Source organism: Pogona vitticeps, chromosome 1 (genome assembly GCF_051106095.1).
Source record: "Pogona vitticeps strain Pit_001003342236 chromosome 1, PviZW2.1, whole genome shotgun sequence".
Taxonomy (NCBI): Eukaryota; Metazoa; Chordata; class Lepidosauria; order Squamata; family Agamidae; genus Pogona; species Pogona vitticeps.
Genome location: NC_135783.1, coordinates 268,509,167 through 268,536,938, shown reverse-complemented (window position 1 = coordinate 268,536,938; position 27,772 = coordinate 268,509,167). Strand labels below are relative to the sequence as shown.

Below are 27,772 nucleotides of genomic sequence, written 5' to 3'. Positions count from 1 at the left end.
AAATATGAGATGGGTTGACTTCATGAAGGGAGCCACAGACTTGAGTTTACAAGAGATGAGCATGGCAGTTGAGCCCGGGACCTTTTGGAGATATCTCATTTACTGATTGTTGTTATGTGCCACAAAGTAGGAACTGACTTATAGCAACTCTAATAGGGCTTTCAAGGGAACAGAGATATTTAAGGAGTGGTTTTACCAGCTCCACTCCCCCAGTGAGCTTCCATGGCAGATCATGGATTTTAACCCTGGTCCCCAGAGTCTAGTCTGTCACCTTGTCCACTACACTGCACTTGGTAAACTCTCTCATTCATAGGGTTGCTATAAGTGGGAGGCAACTTGATGTCACAACAGAGATTGGAGAACCAGGTGGAAATGAGAAAATTCATCAGGTTCCTTTTCTTTTTGGATGCCAAAAAAGAAGATAATAAAGGGCTTGATAGATGGGATAGCACTTTGAAGAGGTGGTTGTTTTTTTTTTTTTTGTTTTGTTTTGTTTTTTTTTTTTTTGCTTGTAGAGGGATTTTAAAGCAAAACCTAGGAGAACAGCCAACCATCTTCTACATTCCATTCCTTCTGAAAGAAAGGTGGGAAAAAAAAACAGCACATAAGGCACAAGCTTTCAGAAAGAATGCATTCAAATGAGATTAGGGGGAAAGGGCTCTCCTCTCCAAAAGAATATTAGGCATCAAAAAGCATTAGAGATCAAGCAGAACATTGTCTTCAAGAGAAGCAGAGATGAAAGGCAGGACCTCTCAACAGGAAATTGCAGCAGGCTAGCTAAAATTTCTGTTTTCAAATGTTGTTGTTCTTAATTGTATGAACTGTGATGGCATCTTTTGTGCCAGAGGTATGGGAGCATTGGTGTTTTGTCTGTTGCAGTGCAACGCATACACAATACACAAAGCATACATCAATAAAATGTTGGCTCTCCCTCTTGGATTGCAAATAGAGGGTGCCAAAAGTGATAGCTATTCTCACTTTGCAGCACAGTTGAGGAGGTCATAGTGGGGTGTGTGAGCAGAGTTTCCTATGCAAACCATATAGGACACCACCTGGAATGCTATATCATCCAGTCATTCTGCTTCTGTGCAGTGCATATCAAAGCTGCAGAGCAGGGGTCATCAACATCACTGCACCCATAACTATCATCCAAAATAATTGAACAAGGGACTTACTTTTTCAATCAAAATCCATCTAGTTTATCATTATTTCCAGAGGTACCCAAACAAACAAGAGCTGCAAGCAATGAACAGTGCTTTTCCCACCCCTAGATTCTCCATATGGAGGTTCAATTTGAGGGTCTTGGCTAGAGCCATTGGTAGACCAGTCGTTCATGGATAACCTCTTTCTTCAAAGTCACTTTAAACCAGTAGCCCTAATTTGCTTCAACTGTGATATTACCTGGCCTGCATATGATTTTCACATGAGCAAGCTACAAAAGGAAGAACATAATAACATAACATCCACACCCACCCTAAATGGCTGGCAATTACATTGGCAAATATTCACACAGTAAAAGAGAATTGCCTGTAATCTCAGGATGCAGTGAATGCATTAATATGATTGATGAATTCATTTGTACGGGAAGCAAGTCAAGAGCAAATTAGCTTTAATTTGACTAAATCAGGTTAATGGTTATAGCTGTATTCCCCCATGCTTTTGTAATGTTGATAATAGGAAAAACATATCACAAAGCCTTGGCTGTTCTATCTAAAATTCTGTCTAGTGCTTAATGGGGGGGTACTACATGGTGGTATAAGAGGGAAAGAGGAAATCAGGTAAAACTGAATATATCACAAAAGTCTCAATCAAATTGTATTTTTTTTATTATTGATCCTTATTCTTCCTTCTATGTTCCTTCACTTGTTGACCCTCAAATAGAAATTCATTTATTTATTCATAAATTTACATTATTTAACCCAACAAAATGTAGAGAACCTAAAGAAGTGTAGCATTTCACACTGTATCATCAATATGGAATTTATGTGTATGTTGTGTTGCTAAATCAAAACCTTTTCCTTCTGGTTTTGTCCAATATCCAGCACTAGCCAGTGTTAGTCATCATATTTGTTGGCAGAAAATAAAATAGTTTTAAAGGCAGATTGGAGGGTAAAATGATGTGTTTACTGTGCTGCGGTTTTGTTCTTGCATCATATTCTCAGGGACTACTCAACCCTACAAAAAGTGAATAGAAATGAAAGCTTTTGTTGTTGCTATATAAACGCATTGGCAAAGCAGCTACCATGTTCTCTAGACTCACAAAGAGAGTATGGCTCAATAAGAAGCTGACGACACATACCAAGATCCAGGTCTATAGAGCCTGTGTCCTGAGCACACTCCTGTACTGCAGTGAGTCCTGGACCCTTTGTGCACGTCAGGAGAGGAAGCTGAACACCTTCCATATGCGTTGCTTCCGACGGATTTTTGGCATCACCTGGCAGGACAAAGTTCCAAACAGAGTAGTCCTAGAACGAGCTGGAATATTCAGCATGTATACATTACTGAAACAGCGATGTCTACGTTGGCTTGGGCACGTCGTGATAATGGCTGATGGTCGGATTCCAAAGGATCTCCTGTACGGAGAATTAGTGCAGGGAAATCGCCCCAGAGGGAGACCTCAGCTGCGATACAAGGATATCTGCAAGCGGGATCTGAAGGCCTTAGGAATAGACCTCAACAGATGGGAAACCCTGACATCTGACCGTTCAGCCTGGAGGCAGGCAGTGCTTCACGGCCTCTCCCAATTTGAAGAGACCCTTGTCCAGCAGGCTGAGGCAAAGAGGAAGTCACAAAAGCAGCAAAACCAGGGAGCTGGACAGGGAACAGATTGGATTTGTCTTCAGTGTGGAAGAGATTGCCACTCTCGAATTGGCCTCTTCAGCCACACTAGACGCTGTTCCAAGTCCTCCATACAGAGCATGACACCATAGTCTTTCGAGACTGAAGGATGCCTAACTCTAACTGTCTAATTATGTTTACTTACGGTGAAAATATGGTTGGTTTGGTAGCTCATTGAGACAGGCATCTGGCTGTACAGTCAGAAGTCAGGATTTTGATTCCCCACTGTGCCCCCCGCGAGAAGAGCCAGCCTGTGAAACCTTGGACAAGCTGCACCGTCCCAGGATGGCCCCAGAAGAAAGGAATTGTAAACTACTTTTGTGTACTCAGCACTTAAAAAAATATTGAAAGGATTGCTGTAAGTTAGAATTTACTTCATGGCACATCATCATAATTAATTAATGGCCTCAAAAGTCCCCATCACTAACAGCCCTGCTCAATCTTGTGAATTAAAAACTGTCTTCCACTATTCCTATCGGGTTTTTTTTTTCAGTGATTCTTCTTCCATATCAGAGCACAAAAAAAAATCACAGTGGCATGTATAGATCTATTATGGGAGAAGTAGGAATTTTGTATTTTAAATGTATTTTTGCACACATTTGTATTGCTTTGCATGCTAAGTGACTGAGGTTGGTTGACAGTTATATGTGAAATATGTGCCAGGAGTGACAGTTATAACAGTTAAGAAACATTAAAAAATGCTTGTAAATGGAATTGCCAGCTAATTGGTCTATGTAGTGTCTGGCTAGAAAAGGTGTTTGTTATATAAAGTGTGTGAAGGAGAGTAAGTCAGACAGAGTGTTCGTGCTGTCAGAGTGGCGAGTTAGAATTCAGGAGTTAGAGTAAAATGTGAGCATGAATGTAGTCTATTTTGTGAAAAAAAAACTGAATAGTAGTCTGGTCTTGTTGGTACTTGTATTAAAGCAAGTATCTGTCTATCTATAAGGAACAGAAAGTTTTTATGCCTGAAAGAAAAAAATTGTAAAGTCTTATGATTATATAATGAATAAACTGACAGATAGAAACATTGCTCTTATATTTTACTTTTACCTGTTCACTAAACCGTTTTATTTCCTTGTCGTTTTCAAAATAGTAAAACTCTTTTTGGTTTACAAATCTTGCTTATCTTTTTTTTAATATAGCAACTACAGGCTATTATATCTACATCTACTTTTGAACTGGATTCATGTGGTGTCACCAAGTAAACAAAGTTTTGTTTTGTCAATACTTTTGAAGGGGCAGTGTGAATTCAGGCCTTAGCTGTGACAGTTCTCGCAGCAGTGTAGAAGGGAATATTATCTGTTTGCCTGGGTTGGTGATAGGGATAATCCAAGGAGTCCCTATTCAGGGGTGGTGCATGATTGGATAGCAGTACACACAGGTAAAGAAGGTGTGTGCCCACCAGAGGAAATGAACTTGAATGTTCAGGACACTTTAGGGGCGTGTGTGTGTGTGTGTGTGTGTGTGTGTCTGTGTTTTTTCTGTGCTGTCAAGTCAGAACCAACTTATAGTGACCCTAATAGGGCATTCAAGGTAAGTGAGAAATTTAACTCCCTCAGGGAGTTTCCATGGCCAAGTGGGGATCTGTCCCCTGTTCTCCAGAGTCCTTGTCTGTCATTCTATCCACTACACCACACTGGGAATCCTTAGATGGGGATAGGTGGCTGAATGTACACTCTTAAAAGAGTGGAAGAAACACTTCTCTATGTACAGTGCACTAGAAAAGAATATTCCCAGATCAGCAGATTTTTTTTTGGCAAGAGTGATCTGATGAGTTCATGTCATTTTATAAACAATACAAAAACCCTTCCATCGCATGCACTTACTTAAAAAGTTCCAAAGACTTTTACCCAGTGTAAGATTTGTCTTATGTATTTCATTAAGACTTTGGATGTCAGAGAATGGACAAGACTTTTTAACTTGGGGATTCAATTCTGTGTCTATGGATTTTGGTTTTCTTTTCTCAGTTGGACTGATGCCTGTAATGGGCTTTCAACTCTGCATCCAAGACACTTAGCCACCCATTATCCATTATGATAGTACTGTTGAGAACAACCTCAAGGGATATTACAGGAGTCCAAACTAAGGGGGCCTGGCTCTGTGAGTAGTTCTAGATAGATCGTCAGTGAGGTTAACATACATAAGCTAGTCTGAACTAGGAGAGAGACAGGGGCATGTCCAAGAAGAAGAAGAATGCTGCCTCAGAGCCTCTGTATACGGGTTGCCTCATCCCCTCTCCATCAGTATATTGTGCTCTTGTCTGTATGGTGGCCTTGGACTCCCGTGATGTTTTCATTTATAGGATTGTTCTTAGAGTTGTCAATTTCACAAAGGGCCATCATGCCTAGCTATAACACAACTGTGCTGGCTAAGTGAAGTGATGGCTTTGGTTTGACCTTTCAGCCTTCTGTTTCAGACTCTGTTTTTCAGCTTGTCCTTTTCTCTGTAATGCAACCACTTAAGATTTTTACCTATGTATTTGTATATTGGATTTGTATATTGGAATTGAATTGTCTGTCCACATTCAGAGCCCCATTTCACATTTCCGATGAAGAATAAAAAATTAAAATAAAAAGCATGCATATTATCACTGAAGACCAAACTTAAAGGAATAAAAGATGGTGAACATATTTAAGCCACCATTCTTCATGTTGGATTTGTTTTCCAGTGCTAATATTGCAGCTTTGTTGTTAAAATACACCTCCTCAGTACTTTTGCTCAGATTTTCAGTTGGATGGATAGGTGGGGAACATTTCCAGTGTTATCTAATTCTTCTGCAAGTGGTCTTCTCTGTATAGCAGTGCAAATCTGAATATATATCCCAGTGCACACTCAAGAAAGAACTGAATGTCTTCCTGGGTGTGATGCCATGCATATTTGGCTTATTATTGCAATTCCTAAAAGGAGAGATAGCTCAGACAACTTCATGGTGGTCCCATTGACATCTGAGGCTGAGGGAATCAATGCAGAAGACTCCAGGGAAACTGAAGGGTTTATTTTATGTATCCTTAGAAGAAATCCAGAGTGTAATGCTCTCAGAACTAATCAACATATATAAGTTCCAAAGACACTGGGATTGCCAGATGCCAGTTTGCCATCAAGACTGGTCCTGAAAGGACACATCTCTTGTCTTTAATTCTAAACCTAAAAAGCACAAAGTAGCATAATAAAATCTTATAATTATGTAGGGAGCAAAACAGAACCAAATGTTGTTGGGAATTTTGCCTAGGGGAAAGAAATGAAGCAGGAGAACAACTCATAGAGTGCTACAAGGGCAGCCATCTTTATGTTGCAAAACAACAACAACACATGTTTCAAGCAACCAAACAGACAGCTGTACATTTTCTTATTTTGATAAGAAATAGCAGCTTTATTTAACTATTGAAATCTTTGGACATGTTCTATGCTAATGCTTTGCAAACAAACTGTTTCTATGAATCTATCTTTTCTTAATAAAAAATAAATTTAAAAGCTCAACTGAGGACTAGTCTCTTGAACAGCAAGGTTACACTTAAATCCAGAGGAGCGGACTAGGTCATTAACTGGCTACCATTGAGAAGTCCTACCTTACTGAGCTGTTGTGAATTCTGAGGAATAACAAAGCCCATGCTTAAGTACTTTAAAAGTAAAGTGAAGTGTTCTTCTCAGGCTTATCCATGGAACAGATCTCATGCACATCTGAGGATTAAAAGACTTGCCTCAGAGGAAAGGTGGTGGATTTGTGTCCAAAGTGACTCCCTGTCTAAACCTCAGATTCTCCTTAGGGAGAGCTAGGCATTACATCAAAATAGAGTTTGAAGCAGAAGGCAGAATTCTCTGGGTGGAAGGTAGCAGGAAAAGAGGAAGACCAAATACAGGATGGATTGACTCCCTAAACAAACCACAGGACTGACTTTACAAGAGCGGAGCAGGGCTATTGTGGTCAGGACATTTAAGAGATTACTTACTGACAGGGTTGTCATAACTCAGGGGTGACTTGATGGCCTGGAACAACAAGGAACATGAACTTTTTTTAACAAAGCCTCTTGCTATAAAATAGAATTGTTCTCATATTAACCCATTTTCCTGAGAAAAAGTACATCTTCTGGAATTACATGTGAGAATAACAGAATGTGTTTCAGGGGAAATGTCCAGGCAAGAAATACATGTTAACAATTCATCCAGTATTCATCCAGTAATTCTTGTAAAGAAGAAATTCTGGAGTAGAAAGATGAGTGTTAATTATGATGTATTAAGTGCAGAACTATTGAGCCCTCACCCTATTTTGGATATGCATATTGGGCAGCCACAGTTATCTGCTTTCATGAAAAATGTCTGCTTGTAGAACGTACTGCCAAAATATATGCATGCAATGTGATCTCATACATGGCTGTCCAGAAATAATATATGTTTCCTTCAGTGGGATTTGGGTCTAGATAAGTATCTATGATTACTACAATGTAAAGGATTTAGAACAGAGCTGGGGAATGTGTAATCCTCCAAAAGTTGTCGGAATGCAACTCCCATCAGCCTTAGTTGGCACATTATAATGTTATTATTTGTTTTTAATTTAGTTGCCAGATGTTTCTCACAGCAGTTAGCGTTGGCCCAAGACATTCATCTTCGGAGAGCAGAGGCTGAAGAGACCTCTCCCAGATAAAGACCAACACTATGAAAAAGTATTGCTGTGCCATTGAAATATATCATGTCATCCCCACCTCAAAGTATCTTATGGTGGCACCTAAAATTGCCCTTCTCTCTTTCATGTCTGGTCCAGACCTGAATGAAGAAGAAGCAAAACCTGTCCATTCAGTTCCTATGCAGAATATTTTTAGAATTCATCCCACAACCTTTTTTTCCTCAGTGGGCTTCTTTATTCCCATACCAAGAGATGGTAAAAGCATGCTTGTTTCATATCTTCTATTTCAGGATATCTGTTTCCAAACTATAACCTCTGTTTGTTGTACAACAGTTTTCTTTATGTAAAACAACTATACTGCATTCATGGTCTTTCACATTCTGTTGTAGTATCTATTCTCTGGTATTTGGCTGCAGTGTAATTATCCTGATCATGAGGAGTAATGCAATTTAATGGAGATTCATGTGGGCTTCACAAATATTAAGTATATTAAGTTTAATCAAACAATAGAAAAAGAAGCAATAAAAATTAGTCATCACTGAAAGCAATGTCTAGAAATTGGTTCAAATTATTGTAATATTATCTTCAGCTTTCATGAAATTAACCAATATTTCAATACTTTAGAGTGCTACCTTGCTGGCAGTGAACTGCATCGGGGAGGGTGTAAGCCATGGGGAAATACTTTAATTTTTACTTTATTGCTGGAGTTGGCCCAGATGTAGCCCATTATACTTGGCAAGATAAGAATTGCATTCTAAGGGTGGCTTCGTAAAATAGAGTTGTGTATTCACAGTATGAATTGGGAAATGAGCTAGAGGCAATTTGCAAGGTTGGTGGGAATGCAGAGTATTTGCCATAATTCAGCCTAAGGACGATTAAACCGAAGCAGACCTGATCTGTTACTCGTGGCTGAAGATGCTATAGCTACTTTCCCAAGAGCAGGGCTTGGAAAGTTACTTTTAAAAAGTAATTTTATATGTAGCTCATTGTGAAGGTTAAAAAAATTGTCCCCACTAACACTTAAAAACAAATATTGAGTAATTCATTGTGTTATTTGTATTGCTCAGTACCTTTTCATTACTTTTTAGCTCACTGAAAACAGTAAAATTCTAAAGTCTGACTCATTGTCATTCTAACATATAAAAGTAATTGACCCTTATTCTTTTTAAAAATAATGTTACTTTCAGTCCACTGCTTCTGAGCTCTGTTGCTACAGCTAAAGATTTCCACTGTTAGCACCACTTTCGTCTTGCTGAAAATATCACTTTCTAGAATCCTGTGAGTAATAAACAAGTTTTGTAGTGTTCTTTATGAGGCACTTTATCACTGCTTTACCTCTGAAACTGTGAACAGAACATGAAGTTTAATATCAGTATGTCACATTAGTTGTGGGATCTTACTGTTCTTCACATTTGCTTTGATGAGATACTAGGATATTGAGGGGAGGGAAAAGACATAAACCTAAAGAAGCAAGTCAACTTTTCAAATAATTATGACCACCAGCAGAAGTCCATTGACTCTTCCAGCACTCAGGGGATTTGTTTTAATTAGGACAAAGAGAGATGCCTTTGCTAGCACCTCTGCTGAGAAAGCAAAGGAGTTGTCACAGCTGTCAGTAAAAGCACATCATCCACGCAGGTGCCTGCTAAATCACTACTTGTACTAATACAATGAGATTTGACATTCCATGATTATGTTGTATCTCAGCACTGTCTTTCAGAAGGCAAAGCACAGCCTCCACAATGGGTTCTTAATCTAGCTATGCTTGGAAGGCTAGGGGCAGGAAGAATCAGGGCTGGTGAAACATCTAGTTTTTCCTCCCCACATATTGGGAATTGCATGGTTCATTTTGCAAACGTAGCCAAGGCCTTTAAATATTTAAAAGTAAGCACAGTGTTTGCTGATTCTTTTCCCCATAGTAGAATGAAGTGAAGAAAAACATTTGGGACACAATACAGCTAAAGTTAAGTAAGGACATGCTTACCGGCCCTACTGAAAGCTATGGAAGTTAGTTTAATGTTTGCAGGATTCTCTTCTTTGTTTCACATTTTTAATTCAAAGACTTACACAGAGGGGGGTGGTGTTCAATATAAGCTGGTTTAAAAATGAGTGTGTGTAGCAGAGGGCAGAAGAAGGATTTAAGTAACTCCAGAATATCTTAAGATCCAAGGTCAAAAAGAGAGGTGAGACCCAGGCTTCATAACTAAATGACATGCACTTGACCTTTTAATTTGTATTATGGATGATACTTCTAAGAAAGCAGATCTCAAGGAAGTAAAAACAGCGAAGAGGGGATGAAGTAGTAGAGAGGGGAAATTGCACCAGATAGAACTGGACCAAAAAAGAAAAAAAGGAAATAAATCTGTGTGATCTTAAGTATTTTAAGAGAGAAAAATGTAACCTAGAAAAAATAGCAACTTTCATCCTGTACATTGAAAATTGTGAATTGTTTTACATAAGGTCATAAAAAAGAGCACATGCAATTATAATACCACAAGCAGTCTCACTCTTTGACAGGATATCTGTTATAAAACTGATCATATGACTTATCACATGAACAATTTGGCAACTAGTGTGTGATTAGATGTGTGATAGATATTCTTCCATGGGGGTGGAGTATCTGTGGAGTTACTATTATATTCACAGCTTTTCCCAATATTCTGGCCCCATAGCCTACAACTGAAGGTGGTTTTTTTCAGCACAGTTCCAGAAACGGCTCAACAAGTCCTTATATGGCTTTTAGACAAAGGTGCAAAAATGAATTAAATCAAGGGTATAAATTCTGGAGCAACCTTGAGGTGAAGCAAAGATTCCTACTGCTGAACAAGTTAGAGAGCAAATATGAACCCTAGAAGGATTTTATTTTCAATGGAAAAAACATTTGTTCTATATACTGTTCTATATATTTTATACTGCAGCAAATTTAGGTACTATTATGTTCTTTGCTGTTAGCTAAGGACAAATTTTTGCAACAATTCGTTGTGTATATTCAAAACTGTAAATGGACCAGACCAGTTAGACATGCCACCATAATCTCTTTACACAATGTAGGGTTACCTTTTGAAGACAGCTTGGATGCAGCTGCTAGACTGAATCCAGGAAATCTGTTTTTACCCAAAGGCCTTATTGGCTGTGGCAAGCATGTCTGGGTTATATGACAGCAGCAGGTTGGAACAAGACAAGTAAACCTTCTAAGATGCATCAGACATAGAGGGCCAGCAGTTAGAGAACCAGCTGAAGTCTCTGCACCAGATCTCTGGGTAGGAAGAGAAATCTCTGAGCACATGGCACCTCAGGAAGAGAAAGTTTGATGTTTGGTGTTTGAGGTGTTTTTTAAAGCCTGAGGACCCCTCTCCATCCATTTCCTGCTTGTACTGGTCACTGGATCAACACAACGTTTTTTCTTTTGCCCAAAGTCAGGGTGCAAAATAGATAGGGGAGCAAGGAGACAAAGTGGATGAGTGCACACAGTTGGGGTCATCATGCCGTTTGGAACAAGAAGTGGAGAGCCAGCATTGTGGCTTTTTAGTAACCCTAGCAGGAAGAGGGAAGAGTTAATATATCCCTGGAGGACGGGGATATAAATATGGGTTTGATGCCAAAAGAGGAGAAAAAACTAGCAAAAGGGAAAGACAAAAAGGACCAAAGCCTAGCCTTTCTTGGGGTTCTGTCCATCCATTTTAAGAGGTTCTTTGTTTCCACATTATAATTCTAGCATCCTCCGCTGGTCCTTCAAGATTCACAGATATTCTGGATAAAAAAATCTTTGTGATTTTAATCTGGAGAAAACACGTACAGTCACCAAAAAGTGGATCCACCTCTGGTGCAGTTGCTTTGAGTCTTTAACTATTAGTGGTGACTTCTCTCCATGTCAGTATATGCAATGCCTGCCAGGTAACTGATGTTACCAAGAGTGTTTGGCTTCAAGCAATCAGTAATAACTGATTGCTTGAAGGAACAGCTTTCATTGAATGCTACATCTAGCTGTTTTGCATGGGTTGAAATATACCATGTCAGACTGGTGTATTGGCTGCATAGGGCCAAGGCTGTAGTTCTTAGTGTTTGTGGTTGTATGTCCCAGCTGGATCCTGATAGTTTTCAAAGAAAATTGTTCCTTGCATAGATCTTCTGCTTTGTCTTTTGACAGTTTTTCTTATAGGTCAGCATGCAATCCAAAGTTACACCTATTGAGGGTACAAGGTAATGATGTAGTTGGACACCCTTTCAGGTAAGCCAGAGTTTCAAAGATGTACACATGTTTCTTAGATGGAAGACATGTATTTCAGTCTTAATGGGGTTGGATTTAAGTTGGTTTCTATTATAATATGCACCAAGTTCTCTTCATGTATCCGCAATCTTGATATAGAGAATGAGGTTACAGCACATACCAGCATTTCAATCATGAGATTTTCCTTTTTCCCTATTTACTGAGGGCACAGACTTATAACTACAGGCTGAGTTTGTTAAATTAGTTATGCCAAACAAGGCATGGCATTACCACTTACTAAGTTGTAATCATGGCATGTAAAACAGGATTAAGTACAAATAATGGTGGTTGGTGTTGATTGTGATTGGTGGAATGGAAAACACAGGACAGGTGGGCAGACTCTGGAGTGAGAGGCAGAGCCAGGAGCAAAAAGATGTATTCATTTAGAGACACATAAATAAAGGCAGGCAAGGAAGTGTTCACTCAGGGGATGGACATAAGCTTTGGTCTGAACCCCCCCCCCCAGCTCTAGCCGAGACCAGTAGGAGTGCACTGGATATGGGAAGCTTGAGACTGAGGTGAGAGAGTGTTTCATTTCTCCCACTAGGGGAGAAAGGCAGGAGAAAAATCAAATCAATTAATTAAAACAAATTAAAGAATAGAACATCTGGCACTGATTACAAGTTCTTCTTCCAAACTCCACTGGAAAAATGCAGAAAGAATTTCAGGCAGCTACAAATGCACTTCCTCATGAAACTGATCTGGCACGAAATCAACAACATGCATCTAGCAAGACCTTCTCTGACATGCATGAGTCTTAGAATTCCTACAGTCTGGGAGTTCAACCCATCTGATGTTGTTGAGAGCCACTGTCCTGCATGTATGGGACGACCAAGAAGCAGGGCTACAGTCACTGAGGTTAAAATAGACAGGAGTTGGAAAGTAAACAGTGGGTTAAATTGAGCACTGCTTCTCTTGTGAGTAGACCCATTAGTATGAATGTGTCTTTTTAGTCACAATTCACCTGTCCATTGATTTCAGTGAGTTTATTCCAGGTAGTACTAACATTGCATTTAACTTGATACTTTCCAGAAAAGAATCTAAGTACATGTTTTCCTTCAAGAGACTTTAAAGCCACATTCTGAAGAAGAGAGTTAAAAAATAATGATCAACTTATAAGAGAGAAATTTTGGCTTAGATTTCCACAACTTTGATTGTATTTTCCTGGGGTGCTGTCAGATGGCAGAAACTGCCTAGGAGGATGAGCTGTGGCACCATGGAATATTGGACCCCCTCCAGAATTTGTTCCCAACATTTGCCCCACCACCATCACCCCACGCTTCAGAACAAATGATGGGAATAAGAATCTGATAGAAGGAAATGGCTTGGCTATAAAGGGTGAATGAAAAAGCCAAGAACCTGGAATCCTAGTCTATTGTGCAACTAAAAAGATGACATGTTCATGCTGTGCCATTGTATGTCTGATTGGAAAAACTTTACTCATTATAATCAACAATGAAGAAGCTAGAGAGCAGATGGACAAAAGTTCCCACCAGCTTCAGCCTGTTTGCTGTAAAGGAAGTGTCCAGAAGATATTGGAGTAAGTTTAAGGCTGCTAAAAGAAGCTATAATATCTGATTAATCAATCAATCTTCATTTTGCGGTCTCTGACCTATTAAAATACATACATGAAATATTTAAAATAAATGGAAGCAATTAATATATTTCAAGATAGCTAAAACAGTGAAAATTGATAAAATAGATTACCCGTACATTAGTTTTTTTAATTTTTGTTTTTGTTTTAAGACGGGGTTAGGTAGAGGTCAAGATTGTTTTTCGTATTCTTTAAGCAGAGAGAAGGAATTTGGCCACTCTTGTTTGTGTTGCTTAATAAATATTTTGTATGCCAAATCAGAGTCCTACCTGGGAAGACATTCATTATGGGCTTGAGGAATTTGATACGCTCATTTCTGTAAAAATTACACTCCAAAAGGAAGTGCTTCAAAGTTTTGATTTATCTATCCTTACAAGGGCACAATCTTTTTTTGTAAGGGGTGCCAGAATATCGCCCATCTAAAATTGCAGATTGGAGACAGTTAAATCGGGCTCTTGAGAAGACGTGCCTGTATTTTGGGATAATCAAATTCTCTAAATACCTAGCACTTTGGGAGAAATTATAGTTTAGGCCAAGGTGCAAGATGGAGGATGTTTTGCGAACCATTAATTGAATTGGCCACAAACCAACAAGTGGAGCTTTTTTATATAGCCTGCAGTCTTACTTATGTTGGACAAAAACAATCTTTATTTCCAAATTAGCTGCAATACTGTTTCCCTGAAAATAAGACTTAACCTTATGAAAGACTTAACCTATGAAAATAAGCTCTACTATGATTTTTGAGGATGCTTGTAATTTAAGCCCTACCCCTAAAATAAAGCCCAGTTAAGTGAAACCCCACCCTCCACCAGGGACTCATTGTGCAGCAACCAGAAGAAGATGACATGACTGTATTTGAATAAATGTAGATTATTGTACATGAAAAAAATAAAACATCCCTTGAAAATAAGCACTAATGCGTTTTTTGGAGCAAAAATTAATATAAGACCCTGTCTTATTTTTGGGAAAACACGGTAGATTTGCAGACTATTTTAGATGTAAGATTGAGAGTATACATCAGGACCTGGACTTGGTGTTGATACCAGTAGAGCTATCTGAAGGAGACTATAAGGCCCATTCCAAATAAGCTAAATTTGGCAACTAATGATTTTAACAACAATAGGCCAGTTATCACTCTTCCATTGTTGGGCAAGTTGAGAAGATGGTGGCTGACTAGCTGCAGGTGTTCTTGGAAGAAACAAATAGTCTACATCCATTTCAACTGGGGTTTAGACGACTGTCATGACAACATGGAGCTGAAACAGCATTGGTTGCCATGCATGACAATCTCCTTAGTGAGGCAGACAGGGACAGTTTAATCCTGTTAATCCTCCTGTATTTATCTGTCGCCTTTCATACCATTGACCATAGTATCTTTGTGGGATGGCTATCACATTTAAGATGGGGGGAACCATTCTTCAATGGTTTCAGTCCTCCCTAAAGGTCCATTCTCAGATGGTGCAGCTTGGGGAGATGATGTCCACTCCTTAGGACCTCTGTTAGGAGTCCCTCAGAGGTTGGCTGTGCCCCCAATTCTCTTTATCATCTATATGAAGCTCTTAGGTTGAGTCATATGGAGATTTGGAGTTCAATGTCACCAATATACAGATGGCACAAAGCTCCATCTCTCGTTTTCTATATATGCAGGTGATGCAGTGCAGTTCCTTGAGTGCCATCTGACAGTGTTAATGGACTGGATGAGGGCCAATAAACTGAAACTGAACTCAGACAAAAAAGAAATCATACTGTTGAGAGGATCATGGGATTGGATAGAGGGATATTTACCTGGCCTGGATGGGGTTACACTCCTGCTGAAGGATCATGTTTGCAGCTTGGGGTATTCCTGGATCCAGCTCTCACTATGTGGCCAGGTGTAACTTTTATCAACTTCAGCTAATTGCCCAGTTACACCCCTTTCTAGATAAGAAATGTCTAACAACAGTGGTCCATGCTTTAGCAATCTCCAAAATAGACTACTGAAATGATCTCTATCTAGAGCTCCCCTTGAAGGCAGCACAGAAATTTCAACAGGTCCAAAATGCAGTGGGGCAGAATGATAACTGGTTCCAGAAGACTCAAACATATTCCCCAGTTTCGGCATGCCAGCTTTGGCTCCCTGTTAGTTTCCATGCTCAATTCAAGGTGCTTAACACCCTTAAGGATTTATGACCTCAATACCTGTTGGAACGTCTACCCATCCCACCTGCTCTTTGCAGTCCCTGAGGCTAAGAATAGCTACACTGAAGGAGGCCGAAAGAGTAATGGTGGCTTCTTCTCTTTGGAACAAACTTCTAATGGATGTTTGACTGCTTCCTTTCCTCCAAGTGTTTAAGAAGTAGGTAAAAACTGTACTTTTTAAAGCTGCTTTTTTATTAATGTTGACCTGAGATTTTAAGCCATATCATAGATGTGTGGATACTATGAGCTCTTGGGTGGGGACTTACGTATTGTTATGAGGGTGTGTGTGTGTGTGTGTGTGCTTTGGTCTGGTCTCTGAGTGTTCTTTGTGAATTTTGTTGTATGTGTATATGGTGTGTATACATTCAATTACAATAAATTGAACTGAATTGAATTGAAATTGAATTGAATCATAGAAATCATAGAAAAGTGAAGTTGGAAGGGGCCTACAAGGCCATCAAGTCCAACCCCCTGCTCAATGCAGGAATACGATCAAGGCATATCTGCCAGGTGATTATCCAAGTTTTTCTTGAATGCCTCCAGTGCTGTAGCACTCACCAACTCCTAAGGTAACTGGTTCTACTGTCGCACTGCTCTAACAGTTAGGATGTTTTTCCTGATATTCAACTGGCGTCCTTTAACTTCAGCCCATTGTTGCATGTCCTGCACTCTGGGATGACTGAGAACAGATCCTGCCCCTCCTCTGTATGGTAGCCTTTCAAATATTTGAAAAGTGCTACCATATCACCCCTCCATCTTCTTTTCTCAAGGCTAAACATGCCCAATTCTTTCCACTTTTCCTCATAAGGCTTGGTTTCTAGCCCCATGATCATCCTTGTCACCCTCCTCTGAACTTGTTCCAATTTGTTAGCATCCTTCTTGAAGTGTGGTGTCCAGAACTGGACACAATACTCAAGGTGAGGCCTAACCAGTGGTGAATATAACTGTCTATTTCTATTTAAAGTCAGGTTGTTCATGGCAGTAGAGTAATTATTGCTGTTATAAATTTCATGTTTATTGTACTGTGTTTTATTTTATTGCATTCATAGTTGTACACTGCCAAGAGAGAGCCATGCACTGTGGTGCACTACACAAACTAAACAAACAGACAGACAAATAAACAAACAATTTTAGACATTGCTATGGGCTAAAAAGGTTTCTTTTGAATCCTGAGGTGCTGTTTAAGGTTTTGGATGGATCAACGTCAAAGAAAGGAATTGTCAGTGTAGTTGTGAAAAAAGCCAAGGGGATGATCATCTCTCTCATGCACACAAACACTGCACATGTTTGGGTGTATGTGTGTACATGAGGGAGATCAGGCCTTTGATAATATGTTACATCTTGTCAAATTAGAACTGACTTATAGTGACCATAGGGTTTTCAAGAGAAGTAAAATATTTAAGGAGTGATTTACCACTTCCAGACCCCCAGTGAGTGTCCATGGCTGAGTGGGGAGTTGAACCCTGGCTTCCTGAGTCCTAGTCTTTTACTCCATCCACTGTACCTACCACACTGGGTATCTCTGTGATAATTTGCACATGTGTGCACACGTGTTCAGTATATGCATAGCTACAAAACTAAACTATAAAAACTAAAAACAAATAAAAGCCAGACAATGTATTTAATTCATACCTTACTAAAAACTAGAGAGCAATAACTTATAACAGGGTGGGTAAAGAATTTTATCCATCTTCTCCTTCCATGGATGAAAATCCTGTGTCCAAGTTATTGACTTTTTTGATTCAGCTACGAACATGGTTCCATCTGGATTTTCACTGTAACCTTTTTTCTTATGATTGACTTTTCAATCGTTTTCTGAAATATATCCTTGTTCATATAAATGGGACATTGCTATCAGGTGAGTATTTTCCAAATGCCACAAAGCTTTTGTGGTATTTAAGAGATTTGGATATATCTTCCTTTGCCTAGTGCAGGACAAAACATTTTACATTTCTATAAGAGCATGCTGTGAGGGAGCAGCCTGGCTATCATTCACCAAGTGAAATTCTGCAATGCTGTTTAACTCACTCTGGCAGATGAGCAGATTACAGGACTCCTGCAGAGTAAACCTGGGAAAGCCGTACTACTTATTGTTCTGAAAACTGATGTCTTGTAATACGTGGGGAAACTAAAAAGGATCTTAATGGATGACACCTGTTTGTATGCAATGAAGCAGATGAAAATTAGGAAGTAGCAAATACACCAAACTGAAGAGTTAGTTTATTTACTTCTCAAGCACTGCATTCAATAATTATTTGAACAGCTGGTCAAGTTTATTAACATGCAAGACCATAGCCATGGAATCTTAAGTGACCTTTCTTTGAAATGGAAATATGGAGTATCTAAAGTTCTTCAGTGAAACAAAAGTGATGCTATGAGCTCTTAAAATATATATTTTGGACTGAATGCAGAGCAGTACATGCTGGTGACTAATTTTCCAGGGATCTGCTCCAAATTTTAGTGCAACATCTATAGACCTATATCAGAGGTGTCGAATCTACCTGCATATTAAGCTCAGCTCTATGGGAAGTACTGACATGTACTGAGAGTTCGTACACAGTGGTTCAACCGTAGTATTAAAAAACCACATAGATCATGAGTGGTATTTTCCACTGTGTGTGCCGGTAGCTAAAAATAATATACACTTGGTATATTATTTTGAGACTGTAAGTTTTTGTAAGATTTTGAGAATATTTGCTGTAGAACATATGTAAAATAAACCAGCAGTGCTTGAAACATTTGGCTTGCTATAAACTTGTGCTTGACAGCCTTATAATGGTTTCATATTATCTTCCTTATCAGACATACTGTAGTAACAGACAGCTTATCAGACCAACAGAACAAGCAGATAGTACCTAACAAACCACACAGACTTTTCTAAGAAACATCTGTGTTAACAGGCTTCCTTTTCTATCTATCTGGCACTTCACCCGTTGGCTAACACTAGGCAGAATCTGATTGGTTACAGAAGTTCTAATATGACACAACTCAAAATTCTTGTACACACATACATACAGGCTGTCCAACAGGAAGCACCTTTAAAGTTTGGCCTAAAACTTGGACACTTCCTTGCAAAATCAAAATAACCTGCTTCCAGTGACTTACAATTTCCATGAGAGGAACTGTCCTGAAGGGATATGCCAACTGGTGGAGAAAGCAAGTTCCATTGATTTCTTCTTCACTCTACAGACCCTTGCACGTAAAATCTCCTTTGGGAAAAATTATATCTTACAGATGTACCACCTTTAGTAGCTAAAATTTCTTAATTGTCAGAGATTATTCTGGCATTCTTTTCACAATGGAGCAATCATACTTGCAGACAAAGCTTGTGTTTATTTGGTTTTCAAATTATAGATGGTGTGAAAAACTCATGCTGTGATGATCAGATATCTTCAGTAGTTACCAGTTCCACTTCTAATGAAAAAATTATCTATAATGTGTAGCTGGGCATCTGTAGGACAGATGACCTCTAAAGAGGAGTTGGAGAAACTATTCTGGAAGCTGCATTCTGGAAGCCAGCTTCTCTCTACCTAGGGGATCTGAGTTCTTTCCAGAAATGGAAGCAGCCCTTTTGCAACAGTTTGATTTTGAGTTCAAGATATTTTTATAGAGGTAATACATTCTCAGTGGTGAGAATAAACCCAAATTTATCATTGATTTGAAGTAAATAGTTCTGTAGTAAAATAAACATTTTATCTGGGGTCATAGGGTGCTTGCGGGCAATGTTTTTGCTACGTAATTGCAATCCTTCTTTTACAAAAGCTTACAGGAACTTCAGATTTCACTTCAATTTCATTTTTCATTGGCAGTGCTCCTGTGTTTTCCCATGGTTTCCTCCATCTTTTTTCTTACCTGGAAAAAAGGGTGTTAAAAAAAAATACAACGTACGTGAACAATTTTTTCCCCTGGAATTGTAGAATTAGAAGGCATGGCAGGAGTCATCTAGCTTTTAACTATGAGCAATAGGAAACAAAACTGCCTGGATAGCTCAGTGAGTTTGTTACATAGCTGCTAAGTGAGATATCAAGAGTTTGATACCACACTGTGCTTCCCTGGGAGAAGGACCTGCCCATGTAACTCCAGATTCCCCTCCTATATTTCATAACTTGTGTTATGGTAGTTAGTGATATGCATTAGATGTGGATGCAGATCATGGCAAAGTGGACCATTCTGAACTAGTTTCTGAAGTGAAGCAGTTTTCTTCTTGAAATTTATAATGTTGAAAAGATTAAGCACAGAGGAAAGGGAAGTGGTGCAGCTAAGTGACTGAAAGGTTGCCTTCCTAAACCTTTTAATCCGAAAGCAGGTTTTATGAGGAGCTCTTCTGCTGTTGTGTTTTGGGCTGAATCAAGGACAGGACAATTTTTCCAACATCACCATAAGTCACTATCTCCTGAAAATTTGACATCTTTCTTGTCTAGGAATAACCTTATTAAGTAAGATATTTTCATATAGATTTTTTTCCCAAAAAAGTACAACAATCATCCGCCCTCTCTATGGTAGGACTCTCCTTGCACATCAATTTTTACATCTATTCTTCTGAATTTCTGTAAAGATTCTGTAGAATTTTCGTAGTTCCAAAATGGTCCGTATGGAACCTAGTGTGGTAACCTTTTTTAGATGCCTCCCAAATGGAAAGCCGGCTCTTAAATACATTTTTGAACCTGTTTATCTGAACCTTGGCATCTTGAATTCTCTCAGAAGAGATACCTATGACTACAAATTTCTTAAAATTCTTCTAGGAAATCAAAATGTTGCTGGCAATTCAGGTTTTAAACAGCCAAATTTCAAAGGCATAAAATTTGTCTTTACACCACAAAACTATGCTGCACTTACTTATCTAGGATTTTGCAAGTGCTGATTTTCCCCAGATGGACTACTATGTTTGCAAATTTCATCCATGTCCGAGAAAGAGGAAAGTTGCAGCTGTTTTAGCACTTCCTATGATAGTCAATGAGCGATATGAACTTTCAATTTTCTGTTTTCTGACTTGGTGTGTGATCCAACTTGAAGCAGATTGGCTACGAACTGATCTAAAGAAAATAGGTCATTTTCTGAACCATCTAATCAAGGCCTTCAACATGCCTTGTGGTTAATGCACTTTTCTTGATGTAGCAATTTCACTGCATGGCAGAGTGAGCAGCAATGTTAGGATTTACTAGTAGGATGCTATGAATGATTTGCAGCAGATCAGCAAGGATACACAAAGCCCAGAATTTCAGCAGTAGAAAATATCCTTTTCCTATCTAAAGTAGATTCTGCTATGTTAAAAGAAAACAGACAAAAAGGTTGAAATGTGAGTTAGTGAGGAGTGGAGAAGGCTTTTATACGAAATGATTGTGAGGTCATTTCATTTCTAACAGTGCAAAGTAAATCCCTAGGCTCTTTTGTTATCAATTGTATGTGTTTTGCACCTGGCTGTAGTTCATGGATCTTAGGATGAATGCAAAAAACAAAGTCAATCGAACAAATCTACAATCTGTTGAAAACTTCAAAAAGTTGCTTTTTTAAATGTAACTAGTCCAGAAAGTATTGCCATGGTCGTCTGGGCCAAAGGCATGATCTACCAATAAGGAAGCGATGTACTCTTTAAATTTGATGCCTTTGGGCTAAACCCCTGTTGCCTTACTCTAGTCAACAGCACTGTCTGGCATATCTTTGAATTAGTCAAGGTTAAGGTCAGGTCAAGGAGGCCAACACTAACCTTCAGACAAACTGCCCAGACTTTCCTCCTGTGGGTAGATTCCAGAAGAGTTAAATGGGCTGAAAGCTGGTGGAAATCTTCCTTCCCGGTACCCCTTCCCAACATGTTGAGTCAGTCTGACTGCTCAGTGCTCCATAATGCTCCAGACATTCCCACAATGCTTCCTGTATATGTAGTAAGACATTGAGAACCATATCACCGCTCACTTAGAAGATCTCAAAACATGCTCTCTCCTTTCCTTCCCTCCTATTTTCTGTAGACAGACAGACAGACAGACAGACAGACATTTCTGTGTAGAAGTTATGACTCATGAAATTAACTGAGCCCCTCAGATATAACAGAGATTTTTGAGACACTGTTACCCTTCACAGTAACTTGCCATTGATTTGTTGGTGATTAAAGTTTGTTTGTTTTTTAAAAAAGAAGCTATGGAATCCTGGTGGCTTTGTATCCAATCTGTATTAAGCAGCTTGTAGTAAAACACTACATACCTTAGAAAATAGGTCAAATAGATGTGGCATATGATTCAGTCTGTTCCTGACATATGCACAGGCACGTTTTTCATTTGCATTAAAAGCTGATTTTGCATCCATTTCTAAATGGGGGTGGGTGGGGGAAAGAGAGGCTTGTTTAAAAGTTGTAAAATATAAGGTTGTTTCCTGCAACAGTCAGTCGAGGCTGTGTGCACATGTATTATTTCTAGAAAATAATAGCAAGACAATTAGCTGAGCGGCTGTAATGATTTTTGAATGGGAGTAGGAAGCGTGTGAGAGAAAACATATGGCATTTCCTCTACTGTTTGTAAATATTATAGCAGAATAGTATAGAAGAGCGGATCTCTTCTCCCACCCAAATCAACAGAGAAAATCACTGAAATAACTCTCTAATTGCTGACTGTAACTACCCATTGTGATGTTATCATCCAGACATTTTATCCATTGTGTATGTTTTCCTCTCACTTATGCTCATGCTCTTTCTTATCCCAGTCTCTCTCAGAGGACTTCCATTTCTGCCTTGCTTAGACTAGCCCTGAACATATATAGGCAGAACTAGGTTGACATTATTTTCTCTACTGGCTGCCTTAGGGTACGGGAATGTGGAAGTTGAAGAGGACTCCATAGCGTCCATGTGTGCAGCCACCACCAGTACAACTGGCTGGGGAAATCTTGGGCTTAATAGATCTGCACTGGAAAATCTTCCATGTGCATATTTCATAGGCTTAGCTATAGATATAGATGTGCATGTATGCATGCATTCATATGTCTCTCTGTGTAACTTATTATGTTTATATCCTACCTTCCCCCCCCCCATGGGTTTGTGGTATACACAGCTCTTCTCCTTCTTCCTCCTCAAAACAATCCAGTGAGGCAGGTCAGATTGAAAGATGATGATTGTACTGAAGTCACCCAGTGGCTTTTATGGCTGAGTGAGTGGGGATTTGAACCCAAGTCTCATGAATCGCCGTCTGACATTTACCCCACCTTGGCTCTCCTGAAATTCAGATTTGGTGCTAAACTGGAAACATAAGAAGGTCCTATAAAGACATACCCAGAGAGGAGGAAGAGAATGATGAGTGTCAGTCTTGGCCCTAAGAAGAGGGTGTTGTCCTCAGAATGGACATGGCACCAATCAACATTGCAACTGGAACAAAACTTGAAAACCCCAGTGGGTAGAACATAGTGTCACAAGATGGTTGCTGACCAGCTTCTGGGGGCATTTTTGCTTTGTTCCTGTACCACAATCTTTGGTTGCGAACAATTTAAAGTGCTGCTAATTATCATTCATCCTTTAGGGTCAGGATACCGTAAGATCCTTCTTTTCCTACGTAACCTCTTCGTATATAAATTGTTAGCATTGGTGCCACCAGTTACGTCCACAGCTGAAGGCACAAAGATGAATGAGGTGGACCCACCAGGGGACTGTTTGCCCTCATAAGTCTCCACCCAGCCTTGAGTAGCTGCAAGTAAAAACAGGGTGAAGGGACTTTCAATAGAAGTATCTCGATTGTGGAATTCTCTACCTCACCCTGCTCTACTTTGCTCCTTCCATTATTTCTCCTCACCAGGTTAATGCTTTGGTTTTCCCTTTGATTGATGGATTAAGATCCTAATATTGTTTTTTGTTCCTCTGCTCTTTAATTTTATTAACATGAAAACTGGACTTAGAAGGGAAAAAATGTACCATGTACACGCATGGTTTCAGCCACCCATCCAACCAGCCATGCTCCCTTCCAGCATACTCCATTTCATTCTGTTTCAACAGAACATGAGTGGTCCATGCTCATCTAAGAATCCATAATTTTTACTAGCACTGGTTGCAATTCTGAAATTGTGGATGTTCTCCTGAGCTTGATGATCCTTCCACAGTGAGAGACACATTTTTTGCCACAAAAAGAACAACTGGGGCTTGTTGTTACATATTGTAGCATTGTGAGCCTTTGAGTCATGTTGCGTTCTGGCAGCCATGCCCAGGGTACTCCATTCCCCACTCCTCTCCACAGGACTCCCATATTCTGTGGCCTCTGAAGATGCTCGGCCATAATTAGCTTGTTTCTTGGTGGGAGGGGAGTGCATATTCTTAGACTCTCCCAACCATAGCCACACTTTTGTTTCTTAGTAGTTGCCATATTTTGGTTTTGATCTTATCAGTTCATGGCAGCTCAGTTAACATGGTTAACTTTTTTTTAGTGTCTTCTTCTATTTTATTTTATATCCCACATTTCTCCCAGTACAGAGAGATAAGCCATTTTGCAAATGTTTTTTTAAATGACTAAAGCTGCAATAGATGTTAAAAATAAACATATTACATTAGAATACCAGTGAATTGGAACATTTTGAAGCAACTTTAAAGTCCTTTTTAAAAAGCTAAAATGCACTGCATTTCTCAATAAAAGCCCCTTCCAAGCACCCCATTCAGGCCAGAAATACAAATCAGAGATGGCCCATAAATAGAGCTGGAACCATATCATATTGCAGAGAAATGACTAAGTCCGTCTCTTCTGGTTTGTGAAATTAAACTGCCAAAGAATCTTAAGTTTAAGTGCTGAAAGAACAGTCACTGAACAAAGCAAGCTGATACTCATACTTCTATATGTTCGGAAAGTCCTCTTGTGACACTCAGTATGTTTTCGTTTGTTACGGATTTTTCTGACCCAGTTCTGGTCTATCTCTAGCATCCGCTTCTGGTCTCAGATGAAAAGTAGAGAAAGTCCTTGCCTGCTGTCCTAAGCAAGTCATTGTGGGAGACAGGTTTGTTCTGACAGCCTTTTGGAGAGCCATAAAGAAAAAAAATCCAGCAGGATATAAATTCAGGAGAAGAGTGTACTTCTTCTCTATCACTGCAAAATCCTGTGTGAAAGTGGAAAGCTAAAGTGGATCTTAAGAGCATGTGCCTGCCAAGGTGTAGAAAGTGGAACCACACATGGCTGGATGCATGCCAGCATGACCATTAAGGATCAGGTGTCAAGTTGTAAGACCAGCAGATGGGACAGATGAAATTCCCTCTGCACATCCTTCTTCTGAGATAAAATTGAAAGCTGCCTGTCCAGCCACGGTGCTTGTCAGTGAGCTCCTGGCCATCATTACTGTGGCTGCACTCAGTGTGCATGTCCATTTGGTTGCCCTCCTTAAAGGGCAGAGGGGAAAGTATAGTAAAGCCAGTTGGGGCTGAGTACCCTGCAGAGCAGTGATTCACCAATGCTGTGGCTGTCTCATGGAGAAGGAACAGTGTTGCTGCATATGGAGGCACCAAGAAGGGAAGTGTAAACACTGCATGGCCACCCACCACTGGCTCACTTGTCTACTCAGTCATCCATTCACTTGACTCCACCCCAGTCTCCTTCCCTTCTGTTTAACGCTTCTCCCTGTTGACTCTCCACCTAACTCCTTTGGCCATTCATCCATTCCCTCCTTCACTTATTCTCTCACTCAATGTCAAGAAGGCCCTTCTGAACACTACCTAGTCTGCTTGGTCACCTCCCAAGGCAGTAGGACTGAAAACTCTTCTTCCTTTACCCACCCAGCAACTTCCTTTAAAGAAAGGAAGCAAGGAGAGGATTTCATAATTAAATTGCCTTGGGGGATAACAAGGTGGGAGAAAGAGGAAATACTGCATATGTGTAGGAGTAGACAAATAAGAACCAAGAAGATGACCCGCTCCAATGAGGGGCGGTGGGCTTCCCAGTACAACTTGTAAGAGCTGGAGCCAGTCTTCAGGATTTTGCTTTCTCAATAAGACCTCTGAATGTTAAAGTATCCAGGTGGGAAAACGACACAGGTATGAATGGCACACTGTCTAAATAACAAAGCAACAGATCTGGTTTCTTTGACCTGCCAGGGAGGGTTATTGTAAACGGTTTATTTGTTGTTGTTTAGTCGTTTAGTCGTGTCCAACTCTTTGTGACCCCATGGACCAGAGCATGCCAGGCCTTCCTGTCTTCCACTGCCTCCCGGAGTTGGGTCAAAATTCACTGAAATTTAGCTTCGATGACACTGCCCAACCATCTCGTCCTCTGTCGTCCCCTTCTCCTCTTGCCTTCACATTTTCCCAACATCAAGGTCTTTTCCAAGGAGTCTTCTCTTCTCATGAGATGGCCAAAGTATTAGAGCCTCAGCTTCAGGATCTGTCCTTCCAGTGAGCACTCAGGGTTGATTTCCTTTAGAATTGATAGGTTTGTTTTCCTTGCAGTCCAGGGGACTCTCAAGAGTCTCTTCCAGCACCACAATTCAAAAGCATAAACTCTTCGGCGGTCAGCTTTCTTTATGGTCCAGCTCTCACTTCCATACATCACTACTGGAAAAACCATTGCTTTGTCGGCAAGGTGATGTCTCTGCTTTTTAAGATGTTGTCTAGGTTTGTCATTGCTTTCCTCCCAAGAAGCAGGTGTCTTTTAATTTCATGGCTGCTGTCACCATCTGCAGTGATCAAGCAGCCCAAGAAAGTAAAATCTGTCACTGCCTCCATATCTTCTACTTTTATTTGCCAGGAGGTGATGGGACCAGTGGCCATGATCTTAGTTTTTTTGATGTTGAGCTTCAGACCATTTTTACACTCTCCTCTTTCACCCTCATTAAGAGGTTCTTTAAGTCCTCCTCACTTTCTGCCATCAGAGTGGTATCATCTGCATATGTGTGGTTGTTGATATTTCTTCCGGCAATCTTAATTCTGGTTTGGGATTCATCGAGTCCAGCCTTTCGCATGATGTATTTTGCATAAAAGTTAAATAAGCAGAGGAACAATATACAGCCTTGTCGTACTCCTTTCCCAATTGTGAACCAATCTGTTATTCCATATCCAGTTTTAACTGTTGCTTCCTGTCTCACATATAGATTTCTCAGGAGGTAGATAAGGTGGTCAGGCACTCCCATTTCTTTAAGAACTTGCCATAGTTTTAAGATTTTAAATAGTTCGACTGGAATGCCATCACCTCCACTGGCCATGTTGTTAGCCATCCTTTCTAAGGCCCACTTGACTTCACTCTCCAGGATGTCTGGCTCAAGTTCATCAACCACACAATATGGGTTGTCTGGGATATCAAGATCTTTCTGTTATAATTCCTCTGTGTATTATTGCCACTTCTTCTCAATGTCTTCTGCTTCTGTGAGGTCCCTCCCATTTTTGTCCTTTAACATGTCCATCTTTGCACACAGTGTCCATCTTTGCACACAATATCTCCACTTTTCTTGAACAGATCTCTGATTTTTCCTTCTATTATTTTCCTCTATTTCTTTCATTGTTCATTTAAGAAGGCGATTTATAAGCCAGTGTAAATCAACCTGCTCCCATATTTTGATATTTTTAACACAAATACTATTTTATTTTATTGTTTATTCATGCCATTACCTATGTATTATTATTTATTTTATTCGTTATCCTAGACATTCTGCTTTTTCTCCGAACTACTGTACCAATAATCCTCACTCGTTAATGTTGCCAGCCTAAAAGAATCTCACAATGATCTAGCATCAGTTTTTAGTCTGACTTGGGTAAAAGTAGGTGTTCTTTTGGGTACCTGGACGGATCAAGAGTCCTCACATGCATTCAATATGGATACAGAGTGAATACACGTGGTCTCCGGAGCGGCACACACGGACTTTCGCGTGTATGTTTCCAAGATATTTGCTGCGTGAATTACCCTCTGGTTGTGGCGAGTACCGTTATTTCCACGCCATTCTTGTGCAGCCTGACTGTGTACATTGCATTTAAGGCAGGGGCAAAAGCCTTCCCTGAGGACTCCTGTTTGCATTTCCATTCATAAAAACTTGTTCTCGGGCCCTGCATGTCTCGAACGACTTAAGGGTTCCGGAAAGAAAAGAAAGACCCTGTTGAAAAACAACCGACGAGCACCGAGACGCGACGCGCCTTTACCCAAGCAGAAGCCCTTACACAAGTTCCCTTTGGGTAAAGGGCGCCTCTCGACGGCAGCACGGTTTCCTGCCACTAGGGGGAGCTGTTTGGGCGCTGCTTCCAGCGCGCTCCGCGGCCTTGGCGCACGGCGGGAGTTGCGCGCAACTGGTGGCGGGGTGCGCACCCGCCTCCCTTGTTTAGGCGGGCTCCCCCCCCCTCTCCCCCCCC

The 27,772-nt window shown here is 40.0% G+C and overlaps 1 long non-coding RNA gene across 1 annotated transcript; it reads right to left on the bottom strand.

Annotated features, from left to right (window-relative positions):
* Nucleotides 1–3,388: 3,388 nt before the first annotated feature.
* On the bottom strand, nt 3,389–27,756 carry LOC140702374 (uncharacterized). The gene is made up of 2 exons (XR_012081506.2): nt 21,200–27,756; nt 3,389–19,347 (listed from the first exon to the last, which is right to left on the bottom strand). It is a non-coding gene; the product is annotated as an uncharacterized LOC140702374 (long non-coding RNA).
* Nucleotides 27,757–27,772: the final 16 nt, after the last annotated feature.